We start from the raw sequence: 25,361 nt of genomic DNA, 5'->3' as shown, positions 1-25,361 counted from the left end.
CAGAAAAAGCGTCCTTCCTCCAAAATTTCCACCAGTCAACTATAGTGATAATATAGCATTTATTGTGGTGGAGACGGGAAAAAAAACTAGAAAAGCTAGATAAAGCAATTGATAAACAAGGGTTCAGGTCGACCGTTCGTCACTGTAGGAGCTGCCAGAAATCACCGGCTCTTCAACACGCAAGTTATACTCTTGTATCAATCAAATCACATATTACTCGGGTAGATAATTTCAAGTAGATCCTTCATGTGTTAGCCCAAATCACCGACTAGTATGTTTTAAATAAGTGACCCACTGATCAGATCAGATCGACTGGTCCGAACCCTCGACTGGTCCGAACCCTTGATGGTCCGAACCCTTGACTGGTTTCAAACAGATTCGTTGGACAATAAAGCAGACTGTAAACAGATGGGGTTGTAGGCGCCCTTATCAAACACAAACAATAAATATAAATCAGGAACGTACACAGTAAGCTGTCCAATATACAAGTACAGTTAGAAATAGAAATACAAATAGCTAGAGCTTCATTTAAGGAGGTTATTAATAGAGTATTCAAGAGGTTGCTAGTAGAATTACAGTAAATCAACCACTCAAATCATTATGAAGCTCTGTATAGTCTGCAGTCAATCAAACAAACGGGCTTCCACATGGATAAATTGCCATTTTTGTGGAAATTGGTGTCACGCCCCTTGTGCAGATATCCAAGAACTAGCTACAAGCAGTATTAAAACAAGAAAGTGTTTTTGGGTATGCCCAAATGAGGAAAATCTGTGGACTGAAATCACAAGGGTATTAAAAGAGGATAACATCAAAGCTGCTTTCATAGACAACCTGGAAGCTTTCTACAACAGATGGGAACATAAAAAGTCTGGGCTGAATGGTACTGCCCTTGATACTGGCCATGTATTCAGAAACTGTAAGGCTGGAGGTGATGTCCTGGTAGTCAGTAAATGTGGGGCTGATAGTGCTGTCCTGGGAGACAGTAATGGTGAAGCTGGAGGTGCTGTCCTGGGAGACAGTAATGGTGAAGCTGGAGATTTTGTCCAGGTAGTCGGGAATTATACGCAGGAAGGAATACATATAAATGACCTCATAGGGGACAGGAGCCGTAGTGGGGAAACAAGTGTAGTCAAAGATAAGATAAAACCAATATTGCAAACTAGAAATACCACAGGAAATAGCAAACAAGAGGACTCCACTAGCTATAGTGAGGATATATTACCAAAAACAACTGGTGGGAGCTCCAGTGTTGGTGCTAGGGAGGATAGGAATAAGACAGGGAAACATGCACCAACAGGGAATACAGTCACAGAAACCCAAGGCAAACGGAAACCAAGCCTGTGCACATACTATGCACTTGGTATCTGCAGACATGGGAAATCTGGAAAAACAGACAGGACGTGCAACTATGACCACCCTAGAAAATGCCATGCCCATATGACAACAGGAAAATGCAAACTCCCTTCCTGTAAGCTTTTTCGCCCTGAAATGTGTACCTCTTCAGTACAGGAAAGACTGTGCTATAACTTAAATTGCCAGACACACCATCTAAAGCGTACAAAAAGATACAAAACATCCAGGCCATGGGAAAACCTGGGTAGCCACAGCCACTCAAGAGGGAGAGGTTTTTTAGTGCCAGGAAGGAAAAAAAACTGGCAGGAAATGGCAGAAATCGTACACCAAATCCAGTCATTCCTGGAGTGGAACCACAGTCGATGGCCTCCACTCCAAACCAACAGATACAGATACTAATGCCGGAAAAAAATCGCCCCCCAGTACAAACAATACCACCAGTCCGATGACATTCTTCTTTGCAAATATACAGGGTCTAAAGCCTGCAACAAACAACAAAATACCTTTCATCCGTGGACTGCTTGCAGAGGCAAAGGCAATGTTCGCGGCTTTCACTGAGACCAACATAAAGGATCACTTGGACAACGAAATATGGATCCCAGGTTACAACCTATACAGATGTGACAGAGTGAACAGGCAAAAGGGTGGGGTTGGCCTGTACATTGCAGAGTCACTTGTTTGCACAGAACTGCTAAATGCCTCAAATGATGTAGTGGAAGTTTTAGCAGTAAAGGTCGAGAACCAAAACCTAGTCATTGTGGTAGTCTACAAGCCTCCGGATGCAACATCCCAGCAATTCCAGGAACAGCTGTTAAAAATTGACCACTGTCTGGAAAATCTTCCAGCTCCTGCACCCAACATCTTGCTCCTGGTGGATTTCAACTTAAGGCACCTAAAATGGAGGAATATAGCAAATAATATTGTTGCAGTAATAACACCAGGAGGCAGCTCTGATGAAAACTCACACTCACACGAGCTTTTAAATCTCTGCACAAAGTTCAATTTAAACTAGCAAATAATAGAGCCTACTAGACTGGAGAATACACTAGACCTCATCTTCACTAACAATGATGATCTGATAAGAAATGTCACCATATCAAAAACAATATACTCAGATCACAACATAATTGAGGTTCAGACATGTATGCGTGGAGCCCCAGACCGACATAATGAGACTAGTCACGAGGGAGCATTCACCAAATTCAACTTCAATAACAAAAACATAAAGTGGGACCAAGTAAACCAAGTCCTAACCGATATAAGCTGGGAAGATATACTAAGCAACACAGACCCCAACTTATGCCTAGAACAGATTAACTTGGTGGCACTCGATGTATGCACAAGGCTTATTCCTCTAAGAAAAAGGAGGAGTAGATGTAAAATAGAAAGAGGCAGGCGCTCCCTTTACAGGCGACAGAAAAGAATAACAGAGCGGCTAAAAGAGGTCAATATATCTGAAATGCGTAGGGAGACACTGGTCAGAGAAATAGCAAGCATCGAACTCAAGCTAAAGGAATCTTATAGGAGTCAGGAATTGCGGGAAGAACTAAAAGCCATAAATGAAATCGAAAGAAACCCAAAGTATTTCTTCTCCTATGCCAAATCAAAGTCGAGAACAACATCCAGTATTGGGCCCCTACTTAAACAAGATGGGTCCTACACAGATGACAGCAAGGAAATGAGTGAGCTACTCAAGTCCCAATATGACTCAGTTTTTAGCAAGCCGCTAACCAGACTGAGAGTCGAAGATCAAAATGATTTTTTTTATGAGAGAGCCTCAAAATTTGGTTAACACAAGCGTATCCGATGTTATCCTGACGCCAAATGACTTCGAACAGGCGATAAATGACATGCCCATGCACTCTGCCCCAGGGCCAGACTCATGGAACTCCGTGTTCATCAAGAACTGCAAGAAGCCCCTATCATGAGCCTTTTCCATCCTATGGAGAGGGAGCATGGACACGGGGGTCGTCTCACAGTTACTAAAAGCAACAGACATAGCCCCACTCCACAAAGGGGGCAGAAAAGCAACAGCAAAGAACTACAGACCGATAGCACTAACATCCCATATCATAAAAATCTTTGAAAGGGTCCTACGAAGCAAGATCACCACCCATCTAGAAACCCATCAGTTACACAACCCAGGGCAACATGGGTTTAGAACAGGTCGCTCCTGTCTGTCTCAACTATTGGATTACTATGACAAGGTCCTAAATGCACTAGAAGATAAAAAGAATGCAGATGTAATATATGCAGACTTTGCAAAAGCCTTCGACAAGTGTGACCATGGCGTAATAGCGCAAAAAATGCGTGCTAAAGGAATAACGGGAAAAGTCGGTCGATGGATCTATAATTTCCTCACTAACAGAACACAGAGAGTAGTCGTCAACAGAGTAAAGTCCGAGGCAGCTACGGTGAAAAGCTCTGTTCCACAAGGCACAGTACTCGCTCCCATCTTGTTCCTCATCCTCATATCCGACATAGACAAGGATGTCAGCCACAGCACCGTGTCTTCCTTTGCAGATGACACCCGAATCTGCATGACAGTGTCTTCCATTGCAGACACTGCAAGGCTCCAGGCGGACATCAACCGAATCTTTCAGTGGGCTGCAGAAAACAATATGAAGTTCAACGATGAGAAATTTCAATTACTCAGATATGGTAGACACGAGGAAATTAAATCTTCATCAGAGTACAAAACAAATTCTGGCCACAAAATAGAGCGAAACACCAACGTCAAAGACCTGAGAGTGATCATGTCGGAGGATCTCACCTTCAAGGACCATAACATTGTATCAATCGCATCTGCTAGAAAAATGACAGGATGGATAATGAGAACCTTCAGAACTAGGGAGGCCAAGCCCATGATGACACTCTTCAGGTCACTTGTTCTATCTAGGCTGGAATATTGCTGCACACTAACAGCACCTTTCAAGGCAGGTGAAATTGCTGACCTAGAAAATGTACAGAGAACCTTCATGGCACACATAACGGAGATAAAACACCTCAATTACTGTGAGCGCTTGAGGTTCCTGAACCTGTATTCCCTGGAATGCAGGCGGGAGAGATACATGATTATATACACCTGGAAAATCCTAGAGAGACTAGTACTGAACTTGCACACGAAAATCACTCACTACGAAAGCAAAAGACTTGGCATATGATGCAACATCCCCCAATGAAAAGCAGGGGTGTCACTAGCACGTTAAATGACCATACAATAAGTGTCAGGGGCCCGAGACTGTTCAACTGCCTCCCAGCATACATAAGGGGGATTACCAACAGACCCCTGGCAGTTTTCAAGCTGGCACTGGACAAGCACCTAAAGTCGGTTCCTGACCTGCCGGGCTGTGGCTCGTACGTTGGTTTGCATGCAGCCAGCAGCAACAGCCTGGTTGATCAGGCTCTGATCCACCAGGAGGCCTGGTCACAGACCGGGCCGCGGGGGCGTTGACCCCCGGAACTCTCTCCAGGTAAACTCCAGGTAACTCCATGCATATATGGCCATCAAGCCCCTTAACACACTCGCACAGGTATTGGTATGTCTCACTAACTGGATTACCTGCCACTTGCAGGTATTGCACATATGTATGCTTGACGAAAAGAGCAAGCATTGATGCATGAAAATCTAATAATCCCAAACCCCCCTTGTGAACACTTAAACTAAGCACACTGCGTCTCGTAACCAGCAACAACGACTTCCCCAGATAAACCGAAAAACGCGCACCAGTAAACGTGTCTCATCTCTTGGACACAACAAGGACACACGCACTACATGCCACACTTTAGCATATAGGATGGAATTAGTAACTATCACCCGCTGATGGAGAGTTAACCCATGTAACCTTAGCATACCGACACGCCAGATAACGTTATCAACCACCATCTTGGAATTGAGCGCACGTCCTTCAGTTCTACTAGCCGCATGAATTATCCCGCATATTTTCAAAGATTCATGCACAACCCACGGACTCTCCACGGAGAATGGACCTCGTTGCCACGGCCCTAAAAGTAAGAGTCCAGATTTATCCTTATTACATATCATACCCGTAGCCTCGCTAAAAGTGGTCACAATACGATCTACGGCAAACAAAGTACCGGCATCTGAAAGCATGAGCATTGTATCATCAACATAGCCAACAATATGGATAGGCCCACCGCACTGCCCATTACATGGATTCTGCTCACACCCTGCTGTCAGTGCCCTATATAATGGCTCTTGATAAATAGCAAAAAAAATTTGTGATAACGGGCACCCCTGGCGAATCCCATGATGCAAATATACAGACGTACCTAACTTCCCGTTTACCTGGACGCGCAAACTCGCGTGAGTATACAAAGGAAAGACTGTGCTATAACTTAAATTGCCAGGCACACCATGTAAAGGGGACAAAAGGATACAAAACATCCAGGCCATGGGAAAACCTGGGTAGCCACAGCCACTCAAGAGGGAGAGGTTTTTTAGTGCCAGGAAGGAAAAAAAACTGGCAGGAAATGGCAGAAATCGTACACCAAATCCAGTCATTCCTGGAATGGAACCACAGTCGATGGCCTCCACTCCAAGCCAACAGATACAGATACTAATGCCGGAAAAAAAATCCCCCCCCAGTACCAACAATACCACCAGTCCGATGACATTCTTCTTTGCAAATATACAGGGTCTAAAGCCAGCAACAAACAACAAAATACCTTTCATCCGTGGACTGCTTGCAGAGTTAGTTAGTTTAATATGTTTATTATGCACCCCATACCCATCCTGTGGGCGGTAGTCAAAAGATTACAGAGGTACATAATTGGTCCAGGGACTGGACTCCAAAGTTTTGATAGCTGAGCAAGCTACAGAGGTATTGAACTCACAATTTACAAAGGTAATGAACTCACAATTTACAAAGGTAATGAACTCACAATTTACAAAGGTAATGAACTCCAGGTAGGTCTGGTCACAATCATGACAAGTTACAAAGGTATTTACAGATTACAGAGGTATGTAATGGGTCCAGGGACTGGGCCCCCAAAGTTTTGATAGCTGAACTAGGTACAAAGGTAATGAGCTCACAAGTTACAAAGGTAATGCTTGCAGAGGCAAAGGCAATGTTTGCGGCTTTCACTGAGACCCACATAAAGGATCATTTGGACAACGAAATATGGATCCCAGGTTACAACCTATACAGATGCGACAGAGTGAACAGGCAAAAGGGGGGGGGGGTTGGCCTGTACATTGCAGAGTCACTTGTGTGCACAGAACTGCTAAATGCCTCAAATGATGTAGTGGAAGTTTTAGCAGCAAAGATCGAGAACCAAAACCTAGTCATTGTGGTAGTCTACAAGCCTCCAGATGCAACATCCCAGCAGTTCCAGGAACAGCTGTTAAAAATTGACCACTGTCTGGAATATCTGCCAGCTCCTGCACCCAACATCTTGCTCCTGGGGGATTTCAACTTAAGGCACCTAAAATGGAGGAATATAGCAAATAATATTGTTGCAGTAATAACACCAGGAGGCAGCTCTGATGAAAACTCACACTCACACGAGCTTCTAAATCTCTGCACAAAATTCAATTTAAATCAGCAAATAATAAAGCTTACTAGACTGGAGAATACACTAGACCTCATCTTCACTAACAATGATGATCTGATACGAAATGTCACCATATCAAAAAAAATATACTCAGATCACAACATAATTGAGGTTCAGACTTGTATGCGCGGAGCCCCAGACCGACATAATGAGATTAGTCACGAGGGAGCATTCACCAAATTCAACTTCAATAACAAAAACATAAAGTGGGAGGAAGTAAATCAAATCCTAACCGATATAAGCTGGGAAGATATACTAAGCAACACAGACCCCAACTTATGCCTAGAACTCAGTGGCGCTCGATGTAGGCACAAGGCTTATTCCTCTAAGAAAAAGGAGGAGTAGATGTAAAATAGAAAGGGACAGGCGCTCCCTTTACAGGCGACGAAAAAGAATAACAGAGCGGCTAAAAGAGGTCAATATATCTGGAAGGCGTAGTGAGACATTGGTCAAAGAAATAGCAAGCATCGAACTTAAGCTAAAGGAATCTTATAGGAGTCAGGAATCGCGGGAAGAACTAAAAGCCATAAATGAAATCGAAAGAAACCCAAAGTATTTCTTTTCCTATGCCAAATCAAAGTCTAGAACAACGTCCAGTATTGGGCCCCTACTTAAACAAGATGGGTCCTACACAGATGACAGCAAGGAAATGAGTGAGCTACTCAAGTCCCAATATGACTCAGTTTTTAGCAAGCCGCTAACCAGACTGAGAGTCGAAGATCAAAATGAAATTTTTATGAGAGAGCCACAGAATTTCGTTAACACAAGCCTATCTGATGTTATCCTGACGCCAAATGACTTTGAACAGGCGATAAATGACATGGCCATGCACTCTGCCCCAGGGCCAGACTCATGGAACTCCATGTTCATCAAGAACGAGCTTTTACCATCCTATGGAGAGGGAGAATGGACACGGGGGTCGTCCCACAGTTTCTAAAAACAACAGATATAGCCCCACTCCACAAAGGGGGCAGTAAAGCAACAGCAAAGAACTACAGGCCGATAGCACTAACATCCCATATCATAAAAATCTTTGAAAGGGTCCTAAGAAGCAAGATCACCACCCATCTAGAAACCCATCAATTACACAACCCAGGGCAACATGGTCGCTCCTGTCTGTCTCAACTATTGGATCACTACGACGAGGTCCTAAATGCACTAGAAGACAAAAAGAATGCGGATGTAATTGTTGTGATAGAAACACAGGCCTTATCTCTAGGCTTTATTGAACATAGAATCTTCATAGTACTTCTGCAACAACAAAATATAATGACTAGTACATCTAATAACTGCTTCTACAGGGATGGTGATATCTTGCATATGTCAAGAGAAAAGTTATTTCTAAAGGCCACATATTTAAACTCACCATGTAATCTGCATCACTAATATATTGATGTAAAAGAAGAGAATCACACACTATGTGTTGGCGCCCATGACACACACCAAACTGTTGTTGTTGTTAAGGGCCCCGAGAGGTGGTGCAGTATTATCCTGTTGCTGCTCCCCACAGGAGCAGTATCACTACAATCTCCCCCTTCTAAAATATCAGAGACAGTAATCTCCCAAACTGTTAGGTGGGCGACATACACGTCCCGACCTTCGTAGCCCTTGAGCCTCTTCACCAGGTTCAATATTTTCCAGCGGGGTTTGACTAACTGCTGGAGCAGAATCCTCTATTTCTGTAGAGGTAGTCTCAAGGGGCTTTCCAGGAGAAAACGAAGCATCTTTCACATCTATTGGTGTATCTTGAGATTCCACACTAATGGGGATTTCAACTGGGGCTAAATGTCTTACAGATACTGTAGTCTCTTCACAATTTTGGTAGCGAATATGGGCATAATGTGGATTAGCTTGCAGGAGCTCTACCTCTTCCGCTAAAGGATCCGTCTTGTTCATCCTACGGTGACTCTTCAGGAGAACGGGTCCAGGATGACATAACCAAGTGGGCACGGAGGCTCCCATAGAGGAACGACGTGAATAGTTGAGAAGTCTTTCATGAGGGGTTGCATTAGTAGCTGTGCACAGCAATGGTCTAATAGAGTGAAGAGCATCAGGTAGGACAGTTTGCCAGTGTTCAACAGGTAGATTGCGCGACTTCAATGTCATTGTAACTGCCTTCCATATAGTACCATTGAACTGCTCCACTTGACCATTGCCTTGAGGGTTGTAGCTTGTTGTTCTGCTGCAGGCAATTCCCTTGCTAGCCAAAAACTCCTGAAGTTCGTTACTCATGAACGAGGATCCCCTGTCTGAATGGATATAAGCTGGCATACCAAAAATAGAGAACAACTGTGAAAGACAACTAATAACAGTTGAAGCAGTCATATTTGCACAGGGGAACACAAAGGGAAACCTTGAATATTCATCTACTATGGTAAGGAAATATCTATTCTGATTTGTGCTTGGTAGAGGTCCTTTGAAATCTATATTCAGTCTCTCGAAAGGCTGGGTGGATTTTATGAGATAAGTCTTCTCTGGCTGATGAAAGTTTGGCTTGCACTCTGCACATACTCTGCATGCTCTGATCACTTGTCGCACATCTTCCACTGAGTAGGGCATGTTCTTTGATTTGACAAAATGGTACAGGCGTGTAACTCCTGGGTGACACAAAGCCTTGTGGAGCACTGAGAGTGATTGCAAATCATGACATGCTGCTCCACAGTGGGACCTAGAGAATGCATCAGGTGAGATGTTCTCTTGACCCAGTCGGTACAGAATATCAAAGCCATAACACGATAGTTCCATCCTCCAGCGTAATATCTTGTCATTCTTTATCCTACTTTTGTGCTTCTTGTCGAACATATACATCACGGACCGTTGGTCAGTCCTTATGGTGAAATGTCTACCAGTTAAATAATGCCTCCAGTGGCGAACTGCTTCTATTATGGCCTGAGCTTCCTTTTCTACAGCAGCATAACACTTCTCTGATCCTTGAAAAGTTCTCGAAAAGAAGGCTACTGGTCGTCCTGCCTGAGATAAGACTGCAGCAATGGCAATGTCAGATGCATCCGTTTCCACTTAGAATGGTAGGGACTCATCAATGGCTTGAACTACTGAGTTTTCAATGTCCTGTTTAAGAGTACGGAAAGCGGCTTCTGCTTCCTTTGTCACAGGAAATGTGGTAGCACTCAATGGGCGGACTTTACTTGAATAGTTGTAGATCCATTGTGAGTAATAAGCAAAGAGACCAAGAGTTCTTCGGAGTGACTTTTTGTCTTGAGGCATTGGAAGTTCCCGTAAAGGTCATAGTCATTCAGGGTCTGGGAATATTGAACCTCCTTCCACTACATAACCAAGGATGCTAAGCCTTTTAGTTGAAAAAGTGCACTTTTCCTCATTGTAACTGATATTTTTCTTCTTGGCGGCTTCCAAAAACTTATCAAGGTTTGCATCATGTTCCTCCTGGGTCTTGCCACAAATGGTAACATTATCTAAATACGCATAAGTTCCCATGAGTTGCTCTTCCTGAATGAGTGAATCCATAATTCGTTGGAAGCAGGCTACCCCATTGGTGACTCCAAAAGGGACTCTGGTAAACTGATACAGGCCATCACTAGCCTGAAACGCTGTGTATGGTTTATCTTCATTCCTTATAGGGACTTGATGATAGGCACTCTGTAGATCAATTGTGCTAAACACATAGTACTGAGCAATTTTGTTCACTGTATCATTAATTCGAGGTAGAGGGTACCCATCAAGAAGCGTAAATTTGTTGACTGTCTCAGAGTAATCGATAGCCAGTCTCCATTTCCTATAATCATCCTTAACAACAACAACCTGTGCACGCCAAGGGGAATTACTCGGTTCTATAATACCCTCCTTCAGCAGCCTCTGAGTTTCCTTCTCAATGAACATCCGATCCTCATAAGAATAGCGGCCTGACTTAGCTGATATAGGATGGCAATCCGCGGTAAGATTTGCAAAGAGCTTTGGTGGGTCTACCCTTAAAGTGCTAAGTCCACAGACAACAAGAGGAGGTAGTTCACCTCCATATGTTAAGGTGACACTATCATGCAGCTTCTGAAAGTCCTGACCAAGGATAACATCAGAGCACAGTTGTGGCAGAATAGCTAAATGTACATCTTGATAATCCTTTCCATTAACTCTGAGATTTACCTTACAAAACCCTAAGGTCTGAATAGAGAGAGATGTTGATGCCATGGAAACGGTACCTGATGAGTGATGTACAGTCAAGGAGTGGCGTTTAACTAAGTCAAGGTTGATGAAACTCTCTGAGCTGCCACTATCAATAAGACCATCTACTTCTGTTCCTTTGATGAATACTTTCACAACTGCCTTTGACAGTGAACTTGGAGTAGCTGCAGAAGTCACTGTTGCTAGAGTCGCATGATCACTGGAATGTGTGGAGGCGCTAGCTCTTGTTGATGCATTAGCACGACATACTTTAGCAAAGTGACCTCTCTTGTGGCATTTATGGCACATTGCTTCACGAGCAGGACACTTTGGACGTGGATGTCTTGAAAAACCACAAAAGAAACACACCATACCTGCTGCTGCTGTCACTGAGGCAGGTTCCACAGTAACTTCATTGCAAGAGTCTTGGTCAGGAATTGCAGCACTTACAACTCGAGAAGGCTGAGTGGTACTGTATACTTCAGAATTCTTCTGGGCTGAATCTAGAGCTCTTGCCTGGTCAAAGGCAGCGGCTAAGTCGAGAGTTTTACTCTCCAATAAACGCTGCCTTATTATTGGTGATTGCAGGCCACTGATAAAAGCATCCCTGATGGACTCTTAACAATACTGAGCAGCTGTCACTGCTTGGAAGTGACAGTCCTTACCTAAAATTTTCAGTGCTTGAAGGTATTCCTCTAAGGATTCATCAGTCTGCTGGCGAGTTGCAAGGCGATAGTGTGCAAAGATTTCATTTGTAGGTTTAATATACTGAGACTTGAGGGTTTTGATAGCATCTTCATAGGTATTACACTCAGAAATAGCCTCATATATCTTAGGTGACACAAAATTGATAAGCAGACTTAGTTTATCTAGATCTTTTTTAGGAAGGGCTCCCAAGAAGTTTTCAAAAGTCTTAAACCAGTGCTTCCATTTCTGAGCAGCCGTTGATAAGCTGGGGTCACAGTCTAGCCTCTCAGGTTTCAGTAAACGCTCCATGTTGTGATGTAGTCTAGCGCAGGATCACCACCAGGTAGCCCAGGATTCTATGTTCAATAAATTGTTGTGATAGAAACACAGGCCTTATCTCTAGGCTTTATTGAACATAGAATCTTCATAGTACTTCTGCAACAACAAAATATAATGACTAGTACATCTAATAACTGCTTCTACAGGGATGGTGATATCTTGCATATGTCAAGAGAAAAGTTATAACTACAGGCCACATATTTAAACTCACCATGTAATCTGCATCACTAATATATTGATGTAAAAGAAGAGAATCACACACCATGTGTTGGCGCCCATGACACACACCAAACTGTTGTTGTTGTTAAGGGCCCCGAGAGGTGGTGCAGTATTATCCTGTTGCTGCTCCCCACAGGAGCAGTATCACTACAGTAATATATACAGACTTTGCAAAAGCCTTCGACAAGTGTGACCATGGCGTAATAGCGCACAAAATGCGTGCTAAAGAAATAACGGGAAAAGTCGGTCCGATGGATCTATAATTTCCTCACTAACAGAACACAGAGAGTAGTAGTCAACAGAGTAAAGTCCGAGGCAGCTACGGTGAAAAGCTCTGTTCCACAAGGCGCAGTACTTGCTCCCATCTTGTTCCTCATCCTCATATCTGACATAGACAAGGATGTCAGCCACAGCACCGTGTCTTCCTTTGCAGATGACACCCGAATCTGCATGACAGTGTCTTCCATTGCAGACACTGCAAGGCTCCAGGTGGACATCAACCAAATCTTTCAGTGGGCTGCAGAAAACAATATGAAGTTTAACGATGAGAAATTTCAATTACTCAGATATGGCAAACACGAGGAAATTAAATCTTCATCAGAGTACAAAACAAATTCTGGCCACAAAATAGAGCGAAACACCAACGTCAAAGACCTGGGAGTGATCATGTTGGAGGATCTCACCTTCCTGGAGTTTACCTGGAGAGAGTTCCGGGGGTCAACCCCCCCGCGGCCCGGTCTGTGACCAGGCCTCCTGGTGGATCAAAGCCTGATCAACCAGGCTGTTGCTGCTGGCTGCACGCAAACCAACGTACGAGCCACAGCCCGGCTGGTCAGGAACCGACTTTAGGTGCTTGTCCAGTGCCAGCATGAAGACTGCCAGGGGTCTGTTGGTAATCCCCCTTATGTATGCTGGGAGGCAGTTGAACAGTCTCGGGCCCCTGACACTTACTGTATGGTCTCTTAACGTGCTATTGACACCCCTGCTTTTCATTGGGGGGATGTTGCATCGTCTGCCAGTCTTTTGCTTTCGTAGTGAGTGATTTTCGTGTGCAAATTCGGTACTAGTCCCTCTAGGATTTTCCAGGTGTATATAATCATGTATCTCTCCCGCCTGCATTTCAGGGAATGCAGGTTCAGGAACCTCAAGCGCTCCCAGTAATTGAGGTGTTTTATCTCCGTTATGCGTGCCGTGAAGGTTCTCTGTACATTTTCTAGGTCAGCAATTTCACCTGCCTTGAAAGGTGCTGTTAGTGTGCAGCAATATTCCAGCCTAGATAGAACAAGTGACCTGAAGAGTGTCATCATGGGCTTGGCCTCCCTAGTTTTGAAGGTTCTCATTATCCATCCTGTCATTTTTCTAGCAGATGCGATTGATACAATGTTATGGTCCTTGATGATGAGATCCTCCGACATGATCACTCCCAGGTCTTTGACGTTGGTGTTTCGCTCTATTTTGTGGCCAGAATTTGTTTTGTACTCTGATGAAGATTTAATTTCCTCGTGTTTACCATATCTGAGTAATTGAAATTTCTCATCGTTGAACTTCATATTGTTTTCTGCAGCCCACTGAAAGATTCGGTTGATGTCCGCCTGGAGCCTTGCAGTGTCTGCAATGGAAGACACTGTCATGCAGATTCGGGTGTCATCTGCAAAGGAAGACACGGTGCTGTGGCTGACATCCTTGTCTATGTCGGATATGAGGATGAGGAACAAGATGGGAGCGAGTACTGTGCCTTGTGGAACAGAGCTTTCACCGTAGCTGCCTCGGACTTTACTCTGTTGACGACTACTCTCTGTATTCTGTTAGTGAGGAAATTATAGATCCATCGACCGACTTTTCCTGTTATTCCTTTAGCACGCATTTTGTGCGCTATTACGCCATGGTCACACTTGTCGAAGGCTTTTGCAAAGTCTGTATATATTACATCTGCATTCTTTTTATCTTCTAGTGCATTTAGGACCTTGTCATAGTGATCCAATAGTTGAGACAGATTGGAGCGACCTGTTCTAAACCCATGTTGCCCTGGGTTGTGTAACTGATGGGTTTCTAGATGGGTGGTGATCTTGCTTCGTAGGACCCTTTCAAAGATTTTTATGATATGGGATGTTAGTGCTATCGGTCTGTAGTTCTTTGCTGGTGCTTTACTGCCCCCTTTGTGGAGTGGGGCTATGTCTGTTGTTTTTAGTAACTGTGGGACGACCCCTGTGTCCATGCTCCCTCTCCATAGGATGGAACACGGAGTGCATGGGCATGTCATTTATCGCCTGTTCAAAGTCATTTGGCGTCAAGATAACATCGGATAGGCTTGTGTTAACCAAATTTTGTGGCTCTCTCATAAAAAATTCATTTTGATCTTCGACTCTCAGTCTGGTTAGCGGCTTGCTAAAAACTGAGTCATATTGGGACTTGAGTAGCTCACTCATTTCCTTGCTGTCATCTGTGTAGGACCCATCTTGTTTAAGTAGGGGCCCAATACTGGATGTTGTTCTCGACTTTGATTTGGCATAGGAGAAGAAATACTTTGGGTTTCTTTCGATTTTTTTTATGGCTTTTAGTTCTTCCCGCGATTCCTGACTCCTATAAGATTCCTTTAGCTTGAGATCGATGCTTGCAATTTCTCTGACCAGTGTCTCCCTACGCATTTCAGATATATTGACCTCTTTTAGCCGCTTTGTTATTCTTTTCCGTCGCCTGTAAAGGGAGCGCCTGTCGCTTTCTATTTTACATATACTCCTCCTTTTTCTTAGAGGAATAAGCCTTGTGCATACATCGAGTGCCACCAAGTTAATCTGTTCTAGGCATACGTTGGGGTCTGTGTTGCTTAGTATATCTTCCCAGCTTATATCGGTTAGGACTTGGTTTACTTGGTCCCACTTTATGTTTTTGTTATTGAAGTTGAATTTGGTGAATGCTCCCTCGTGACTAGTCTCATTATGTCGGTCTGGGGCTCCACGCATACATGTCTGAACCTCAATTATGTTGTGATCTGAGTATATTGTTTTTGATATGGTGACATTTCTTATCAGATCATCATTGTTAGTGAAGATGAGGTCTAGTGTATTCTCCAGTCTAGTAGGCTCTATTATTTGCTGGTTTAAATTGAATTTTGTGCAGAGATTTAAAAGTTCGTGTGAGTGTGAGTTTTCATCAGAGCTGCCTCCTGGTGTTATTACTGCAACAATATTATTTGCTATATTCCTCCATTTTAGGTGCCTTAAGTTGATATCCCCCAGTAGCAAGATGTTGGGTGCAGGAGCTGGAAGATTTTCCAGACAGTGGTCAATTTTTAACAGCTGTTCCTGGAATTGCTGGGATGTTGCATCCGGAGGCTTGTAGACTACCACAATGACTAGGTTTTGGTTCTCGACCTTTACTGCTAAAACTTCCACTACATCATTTGAGGCATTTAGCAGTTCTGTGCAAACAAGTGACTCTGCAATGTACAGGCCAACCCCCATCCTTTTGCCTGTTCACTCTGTCACATCTATATAGGTTGTAGCCTGGGATCCATATTTCGTTGTCCAAGTGATCCTTTATGTTGGTCTCAGTGAAAGCCGCGAACATTGCCTTTGCCTCTGCAAGCAGTCCACGGATGAAAGGTATTTTGTTTTTTGTTGCTGGCTTTAGACCCTGTATATTTGCAAAGAAGAATGTCATCGGACTGGTGGTATTGTTTGTACTGGGGGGCGATTTTTTTCCGGCATTAGTATCTGTATCTGTTGGTTTGGAGTGGAGGCCATCGACTGTGGTTCCACTCCAGGAATGACTGGATTTGGTGTACGATTTCTGCCATTTCCTGCCAGTTTTTTTTCCTTCCTGGCACTAAAAACCTCTCCCTCTTGAGTGGCTGTGGCTACCCAGGTTTTCCCATGGCCTGGATTTTTTGTATCTTTTTGTACCCTTTAGATGGTGTGCCTGGCAATTTAAGTTATAGCACAGTCTTTCCTGTACTGAAGAGGTACACATGTCAGGGTGAAAAAGCTTACAGGAAGGGAGTTTGCATTTTCCTGTTGTCATATGGGCATGGCATTTTCTAGGGTGGTCATAGTTGCACGTCCCGTCTGTTTTTCCAGATTTCCCATGTCTGCAGATACCAAGTGCATAGTATGTGCACAGGCTTGGTTTCCGTTTGCCTTGGGTTTCTGTGACTGTATTCCCTGTTGATGCATGTTTCCCTGTCTTATTCCTATCCTCCCTAGCACCAACAATGGAGCTCCCACCAGTTGTTTTTGGTAATATATCCTCACTATAGCTAGTGGAGTCCTCTTGTTTGCTATTTCCTGTGGTATTTCTAGTTTGCAATATTGGTTTTATCTTATCTTTGACTACACTTGTTTCCCCACTACGGCTCCTGTCCCCTATGAGGTCATTTATATGTATTCCTTCCTGCGTATAATTCCTGACTACCTGGACAAAATCTCCAGCTTCACCATTACTGTCTCCCAGGACAGCACCTCCAGCTTCACCATTACTGTCTCCCAGGACAGCACCTCCAGCTTCACCATTACTGTCTCCCAGGACAGCACCTCCAGCTTCACCATTACTGTCTCCCAGGACAGCACTATCAGCCCCACATTTACTGACTACAAGGACATCCAGCCTTACAGTTTCTGACTGCATGGCCAGTATCAAAGGCAGTACCATTCAGCCCAGACTTTTTATGTTCCCATCTGTTGTAGAAAGCTTCCAGGTTGTCTATGAAAGCAGCTTTGATGTTATCCTCTTTTAATACCCTTGTGATTTTATTCCACAGATTTTCCTCATTTGGGCATACCCAAAAAAACACTTCCCTGTTTTAATACTGCTTGTAGCTAGTTCTTGGATATCTGCACAAGGGGCGTGACACCAATTTCCACAAAAATGACAATTTATCCATGTGGAAGCCCGTTTGTTTGATTGACTGCAGACTATACAGAGCTTCATAATGATTTGAGTGGTTGATTTACTGTAATTGTACTAGCAACCTCTTGAATACTCTATTAATAACCTCCTTAAATGAAGCTCTAGCTATTTGTATTTCTATTTCTAACTAATTGGACAGCTTACCGTGTACGTTCCTGATTTATATTTATTGTTTGTGTTTGATAAGGGCGCCTACAACCCCATCTGTTTACAGTCTGCTTTATTGTCCAACGAATCCGTTTGAAACCAGTCAAGGGTTCGGACCATCAAGGGTTCGGACCAGTCGAGGGTTCGGACCAGTCGATCTGATCTGATCAGTGGGTCACTTATTTAAAACATACTAGTCGGTAATTTGGGCTAACACATGAAGGATCTACTTAAAATTATCTACCCGAGTAATATGTGATTTGATTGATACAAAAGTATAACTTGCGTGTTGAAGAGCCGGTGATTTCTGGCAGCTCCTACAGTGACGAAAGGTCGAGCCTCAACCCTTGTTTATCAATCGCTGTATCTAGCTTTCCTAGTTTTTTTTTTTCGTCTCCACCACAATAAATGCTATATTATACCATAACATTGTATCAATCGCATCTGCTAGAAAAATGACAGGATGGATAATGAGAACCTTCAAAACTAGGGATGTCAAGCCCATGATGACACTCTTCAGGTCACTTGTTCTATCTAGGCTGGAATATTGCTGCACACTAACAGCACCTGTCAAGGCAGGTGAAATTGCTGACCGAGAAAATGTACAGAGAACCTTCACGGCGCGCATAATGGAGATAAAGCACCTCAATTACTGGGAGCACTTGAGGTTCCTAAAACTGTATTCCCTGGAACGCAGGCGGGAGAGATACATGATTATATACACCTGGAAAATCCTACAGGGACTAGTACCGAACTTGCGCACGAAAATCACTCACTACGAAAGCAAAAGACTTGGCAGACGATGCAACATCCCCTCAATGAAAAGCAGGGGTGTCACTAGCACGTTAAGAGACCATACAATAAGTGTCAGGGGCCCGAGACTGTTCAACTGCCTCCCAGCATACATAAGGGGGATTACCAACAGACCCCTGGCAGTCTTCAAGCTGGCACTGGACAAGCACCTAAAGTCAGTTCCTGACCAGCCGGGCTGTGGCTCGTACGTTGGTTTGCGTGCAGCCAACAGTAACAGCCTGGTTGATCAGGCTCTGATCCACCAGGAGGCCTGGTCACAGACCGGGCCGCGGGGGCGTTGACCCCCGGAACTCTCTCCAGGTAAACTCCAGGTAAACTTAACAATCGTTTGTGTGAACCCCAGCGTTATCAAACGCAGCCTTCCAGTCTAAAGCCAAAATCCCTCCCCCCCTACCCATTTCACTTTGGTGGTCGCGAACAAAATCACCAAGTACCTTTTGGCCTAAATACAGCAATCGTCCCGGGATACCAGCTTGACCTGGATGTAAAACCTTCTCTAAGATGGGTTTAAGGGGATTGCACAAAATTTTTGCATATAATTTATAGTCAGTGTTTAACAGGGTAATCGCTCTATAATGTATGTCAGTACATTCGTTTTTTTTCGGAACAAGGACCCCAATACCTTCTTCCTGAGACCTACTTAAACAACCCCGATTTTTCATACTATTTAATAACCTAGCAAGAAACTTACGTAACTCGCCCCAGAATTCTAAATAAAATTCACATGGCAACCCATCTGACCCCGGTGATTTTCCTTTTTTCATGTCCTGCAAAGTTGTTCGTATTTCATCAGCACTAACACTCCCCTCAACATATTGTTGTTCATCCTCTATTAATTTACGTGTCACCCACGACCAGGGCCAGATTAAGAAGTCTCCGGGCCCTAGGCTATTCAGATTGGCGGGGCCCCTTTGAGTTACGGGTAAGCGAAGCGACCCCTTCCAGCTTGGGGGGGGGGGGGGGTCGGTGTGAGCCTGTTTAAGGTCTAATTAAATACATTCTGGCTATTTAGATTAAATTTAATAGGGAAAGTACATCAAGACAACCAAAACCATTTACCAACAGCTATTATAACTATCTTGTTAAATCATGCATTTTAAAGAGAATAAACTCAAGACAGCATCTAAAAATTCAAAACGTTACCAGAAAGGAGTCATATACAGAACTTTTACCATAGATTAGGTTAGTGATTTGGGCTACGAATATTTTACTAATTCATCCTCCTTGATCTCCAATTTACTTAAACAGAAATCATACTGAGTCCAAGAACAATGCACAATGGTATTTATATTACCATTTTCATAACTAAACTAATCATTATGTTTTGCATGATATATGGCCTACCACCATAGATAAGGACATGAGAATTAAAGAATGCAGGGACAGTTTTCAGCTTCACCCAACCAACGATTTTCTTATGTGGCTTATGTGTTTCTGGGGAAATATGTCGCAACTTGAAAACTAAGCATTTGCGACGGAAGTGATTTAGAACATCAATCAATTGAGATCTGTTATTGAAATGACAAAGACTTAAAGACAGGACAAAGTGCTTTTAAAACCTACAAACGGAAGTCAGTTTGCGTTTTTAGGTTTTTCTTTATAGTATTTTTACCAAAAATGCGTCTTTACTGGTCCATGCGTCTTTACTGGTCAAGTAACCCTATCAAGTACCTCCCTTAACATTTAGAGGCGAAAACAAACATTTATCCATACACATCAATGTCTATCAACAACACTTCAGTTAATTTGTCACAGTACAAGTCTAGATAACGTGTAATTACTACAGAAAATTGGAGAGGAATCTCCCATACTCACCCATTAGCGGGAAAACACAGCTGTTCTGATGTAAACAAAGGCGTGTTGAGTGTTGCCATCTATGGTTAGGTTTATTTATTTTTATTTTATTTTATTTCATTATTTATTTTTGTTTTGATTAATTTTTAAAAATCAATTTTACTCTCCAAACACTTGAACTTTTTAGGTAGGGACCCCTTTGCACTTGCACCATGTGCGCAGTCTTGGATGAGCCCCTGAACCCCTTGGACTGCGGGGCCCCCAAATGCGCGGGGCCCTAGGCAAATGCCTAGTTTGCCTATGCGGTAATCCAGCCCTGCCCACGATTGGACGACATCCATGGCAACAGTACGATCTCGACTACCACTAAATGTATCATGATAAACTATGTCAACATAAAGACTCATACGATCTGTATCCATTATCGCCATACCCGACAGGAAGGACTCAACCCTGTCCCTCACCATAAAACCCATTATACTGAACGCCCAACGACGCCGACTTTGTTCACGTAGAACATACCCAGATGGTCGGTCTCCAAAGGGACTTCATCAATTCCAGCCGCAATTCGCGCCCCCTGAAATAACTGATTTTGTAAATCGGATATTTCCGCTTTCAGGGCGGCGATGGTGGTTACCGGATATGCTGCACGTGGCGTGTAACAAGCACATAATTGATGCTGTAAGTAATTTAACTTCCCATACGGTAATTGTATCGCCTCTTTACTCATCGCCCGAAAAAAGGATTTAAGGGTTTACCCCTTACATCCCACCACTCTAGAATATCTACTACACCCATCCCATTATTCCATAATTGAGACCACATTCGACGAAATAATTCATGAATTTCATCCCCTTTCAAAAGACTAACATTTAATTTCCAAAACCGAGGAATGACTTGTGGCAAACCAGCCCAAGCGAGACGTACCAATACTGCACGATGATCAGTAAAATGTTCATCACATGTCTGGACACTCTGTATGTCAATAGCACACGCTACATAGATCCTATCGAGTCGAGCCGCGTAACCCTGTTGGACAAAAGTAAAATCCACCCCACCAACTACATCACCTCCCACATCGCACAACGCCACCCCTTGCAAAATATCACCCAAAAGTTGAGAATAAAACCCACTACCTCACGGTTCCATGTCCCGACATCGTGTAACGCAATTCCAGTCACCTCCCACGACGGTTACCGTGGGTACCGACCGGAAGTGATACACAAGCGTCTCCTGAAAAAAACTGATTTTTCGTACTCACATCCCTCACCGCAGGCCCATAAACGCTAATGAATCCTACTCTCATCATACCCCACCACCCGTCAACGCGCACTAAGCGACAGACTCAACTTCCCAATGATGTAACCGAAAAGGACTGTTCTCTCGTATCAACACTGCCACACCACCTTTTAACCGCAGACTATTCACACCATACACAACATATCCTCGTATCCTCAATTCACCCACATCCCGATAATTGTGCTCTTGCAGAAACACAACATCAGGCTTAAAATAACAAAGTTTTTTTAGTTTAATATGTTTATTATGCACCCCATACCCATCCTGTGGGCGGTAGTCAAAAGATTACAGAGGTACATAATTGGTCCAGGGACTGGACTCCAAAGTTTTGATAGCTGAGCAAGTTACAGAGGTAATGAACTCACAATTTACAAAGGTAATGAACTCACAATTTACAAAGGTAATGAACTCACAATTTACAAAGGTAATGAACTCACAATTTACAAAGGTAATGAACTCCAGGTAAGTCTGGTCACAATCATGACAAGTTACAAAGGTATTTACAGATTACAAAGGTACGTAATGGGTCCAGGGACTGGGCCCCCAAAGTTTTGATAGCTGAACTAGGTACAAAGGTAATGAGCTCACAAGTTACAAAGTTTATTCTCTATAAGGATTACAATGTTGAGTTTACAGAAATTTGGTTATTGTTTGGTTTAACATGTAGTAAAATTGAGATTACAGAGTGTACCACTAGAACGCTTAGCATGGCTAGGCATTTCGGGCATACTTAGTTTTATTCTTAAATGTAAAATATTACAAATTATGAGGTAAGTTGGTATTATGGCTAAGTGACTAAATACTATTTTGTGAGTTTAGCAGTGTGAATGCTTTTGTTTTGGCACAGTATATAGTTTCAGTATTGGAGTATCACAGGATTCATTATATTAAGACTGAGATTAATATTACTGTTTATGGTCAAATGAGTGTGCGAGTGTAAGTGTGAACCACCAGGTGGTATTCGTGAAGTTAGTTGACGGGGTGTATCAGGGAGATAAGATGTTTTCTAATGGTAGTTTTGAATGTGATGAATGTGTCTGCAGTTCTAGAGTTCTCAGGTAGGGTATTCCAGATTTTAGGGCCTTTGACATACATTGAATTTTTGTAAAGGTTTAGTCGGACACGGGGAATGTCGTAGAGATGTTTGTTTCTGGTGTTATGCCTGTGGGTTCTGTCACAACTATCAAGAAAGCGTTTAAGGTCAAGGTTGATATTAGAGTTTAAGGCCCTGTAGATATAGATTGCACAGTAGTAAGTGTGGATGTACTGAACTGGGAGTAAGTTTAGATCTTTGAAGAGTGGGGGGGTGTGCTGCCAGGGATGGGATTTAGTGATTATTCTTACTGCAGCTTTTTGTTGGGTTATTATTGGCTTTAGGTGTGTTGCTGCAGTTGATCCCCAAGCACAAATAGCATAGGTGAGGTATGGATAAATAAGTGAGTGGTATAGTGTGAGAAGGGCATTTTGCGGCACGTAGTATCGTATCTTGGAGAGGATCCCAACCGTTTTGGATACTTTTTTGGCTATATGCTGGATATGGGTGCTGAAATTCAGGTTATTGTCAAGGTATAAGCCTAAGAATTTTCCCCCATTATTTCTGGTAATTAGAGTGTTGTCAATCTTAATGTTAATTTGTGCCTCTCCTGCTCTGCTACCAAACATTATATAGTAAGTTTTGTCGGTGTTAAGCGTAAGTTTGTTGGCTGTCATCCAAGTCGATATTTTAATCAGTTCCTCATTCACAATGGTGTTAAGGGTGGCAAGATTAGGGTGAGAGATGACATAAGTCGTGTCATCAGCAAAGAGAATGGGTTTTAGGTGTTGGGATACGTTTGGTAGGTCATTGATGTATATGAGGAAGAGCAGGGGACCAAGGACACTTCCCTGCGGAACTCCAGTATCAAGTGGCCGTGTTGCTGATGCTGTGTCTTTAATGGTGACGTACTGATACCTGTTAGTAATGTAAGATTTGAAATAAGCAAGCGCATGGCCTCTTATACCGTAGTGGTCAAGTTTGTGGAGTAGGATTTCGTGGTTTACTGTGTCAAAAGCTTTTCTTAGGTCAATAAAAATTCCTAGTGGATATTCCTTATTTTCCAGTGCTGTGTAAAGCAGATCTAGCATTTTTATGATTTCATCATTAGTGCTTTTATTTTTCCTGAATCCAAACTGGCAGGGGTTGAGTATGTTTTGAGCCGTTATAAATGAATACAGTCTCCTGTGCACAAGTTTCTCAAAGATTTTGGATAGCAATGGTAAGTTAGATATTGGCCTATAGTTGTTTAAGTCTGTAGGGTCACCACCAAAGGTAATGAATTCAAAATCATCTTTCCTATGAGTCACCCGTAAACCATTTACATTTATAGTTAAACACTGGAATATTGCTGGCTTTCATCACACACATTTAGTCGTAATACATTGAGACATTGAGCGACATCACTGTCTGTGCCACAAACATCGCCAGGCGGGAGACTTACGACCCCTGGCATTATCTTCAAAGCCTTTAGCCGCAATCACAGACCACGACTTTTTCCCAGGTCATTGTCCTGGTGTCAGTTCGTCATCACTACTTGAATTCCAGGCCGCCCGCTTACAAGAGCTCCCATCGACAACAGAGCGGGCAGGCACGGTCATGTGCACATGGACGTCCATGCTAGTAATTACCACCGTGGGTCCGTTGGGAGTAGCAGTCATTGACGGTGGGCTACCAATGCTATTATCAAATGCCACTGGGGTGGATGGTGGTGCCGGACACTCCTCCACCGCACCATATAATTCCGGAAATGATACTGGGAGGTCTGGCTCGACCTCAGGAGATGGAACAATATCAGTTGACGTCGCTGTGACACTGTCATCAGCAATGCTTGTCTCCATACAGGGCAATGTTACACACGGCGAATCAGGTGTAGTGACAGGTATATCAAGGGAAGGCTGTTGAGACGTTGGTGTTGGACAGACGCCCTCGCCTACCATGGACTCGGGGGCTTGTGTAGGAGCATCTGACGGCACACGTTGCTCACCTTGTTGAACTTGTTGATGGGAACGCTGACGATCACATTGATACGCCATGTGTCCATACGCATCACATAACCAACACGTCTTTCTTTGCCCCGGGTAATACACATATACCTGAGTACGGTAGACATCAAGGAGAACAAAAGACGGAATGGGCATTTTGATGGACATTTTTACTGAAAACAACCCATCAGGTTTACCTTCAAATGGGCCATGGCTCCATTCACCTGCATAAGTCTGGTGAATCATCCCAAATTTGGTGAAGGCCTTACGGATTGCATACTCATCAGTTTTGAAAGGGACGTTTCAAATCTTGACCCATGTGTAAGATGTGTAAGTGCGGGACACATCCCAAAGACACACTGCCACAGTTGGGTTCACCTGACAACGTAGATCTTGATAACGTTGAACAACATCCTCATACACTGTAGGAGTCGTAAACTTGATGAAAACCAGGGAAGCACCGTTTACTGAAACACCGTAGATGTCATTGTTGGAGATCTTATATGTGTCTCGCAGGATTTGGAGTAGGAGGACGTCGACATTATGATCCAACAAAGATCCCTGCAAAAGCTACACACATACAGTGTTAACTCCTCGCCGGCTTCCCTCCATCTTGTGGGGTAATGTTGATTTTCGCCACCAGAGGGCGAGGCGCAGAGCACACAACCGCTCAACTCGGTACCTGTAAGGCAACCTGGAGTTTACCTGGAGAGAGTTCCGGGTGTCAACGCCCCCGCGGCCCGGTCTGTGACCAGGCCTCCTGGTGGATCAGAGCCTGATCAACCAAGCTGTTGCTGCTGGCTGCACGCAAACCAACGTATGAGCCACAGCCCGGCTGGTTAGGAACCGACTTTAGGTGATTGTCCAGTGCCAGCTTGAAGACTGCCAGGGGTCTATTGGTAATCCCCCTTATGTATGCTGGGAGGCAGTTGAACAGTCTCGGGCCCCTGACACTTATTGTATGGTCTCTTAACGTGCTAGTGACACCCGTGCTTTTCATTGGGGGGATGTTGCATCGTCTGCCAAGTCTTTTGCTTTCGTAGTGAGTGATTTTCGTGCGCAAGTTCGGTACTAGT

The sequence above is a fragment of the Cherax quadricarinatus genome, chromosome 15 (assembly GCF_038502225.1).
Source record: "Cherax quadricarinatus isolate ZL_2023a chromosome 15, ASM3850222v1, whole genome shotgun sequence".
Classification (NCBI taxonomy): Eukaryota; Metazoa; Arthropoda; class Malacostraca; order Decapoda; family Parastacidae; genus Cherax; species Cherax quadricarinatus.
Note: the sequence above shows the minus strand (reverse complement) of the source record.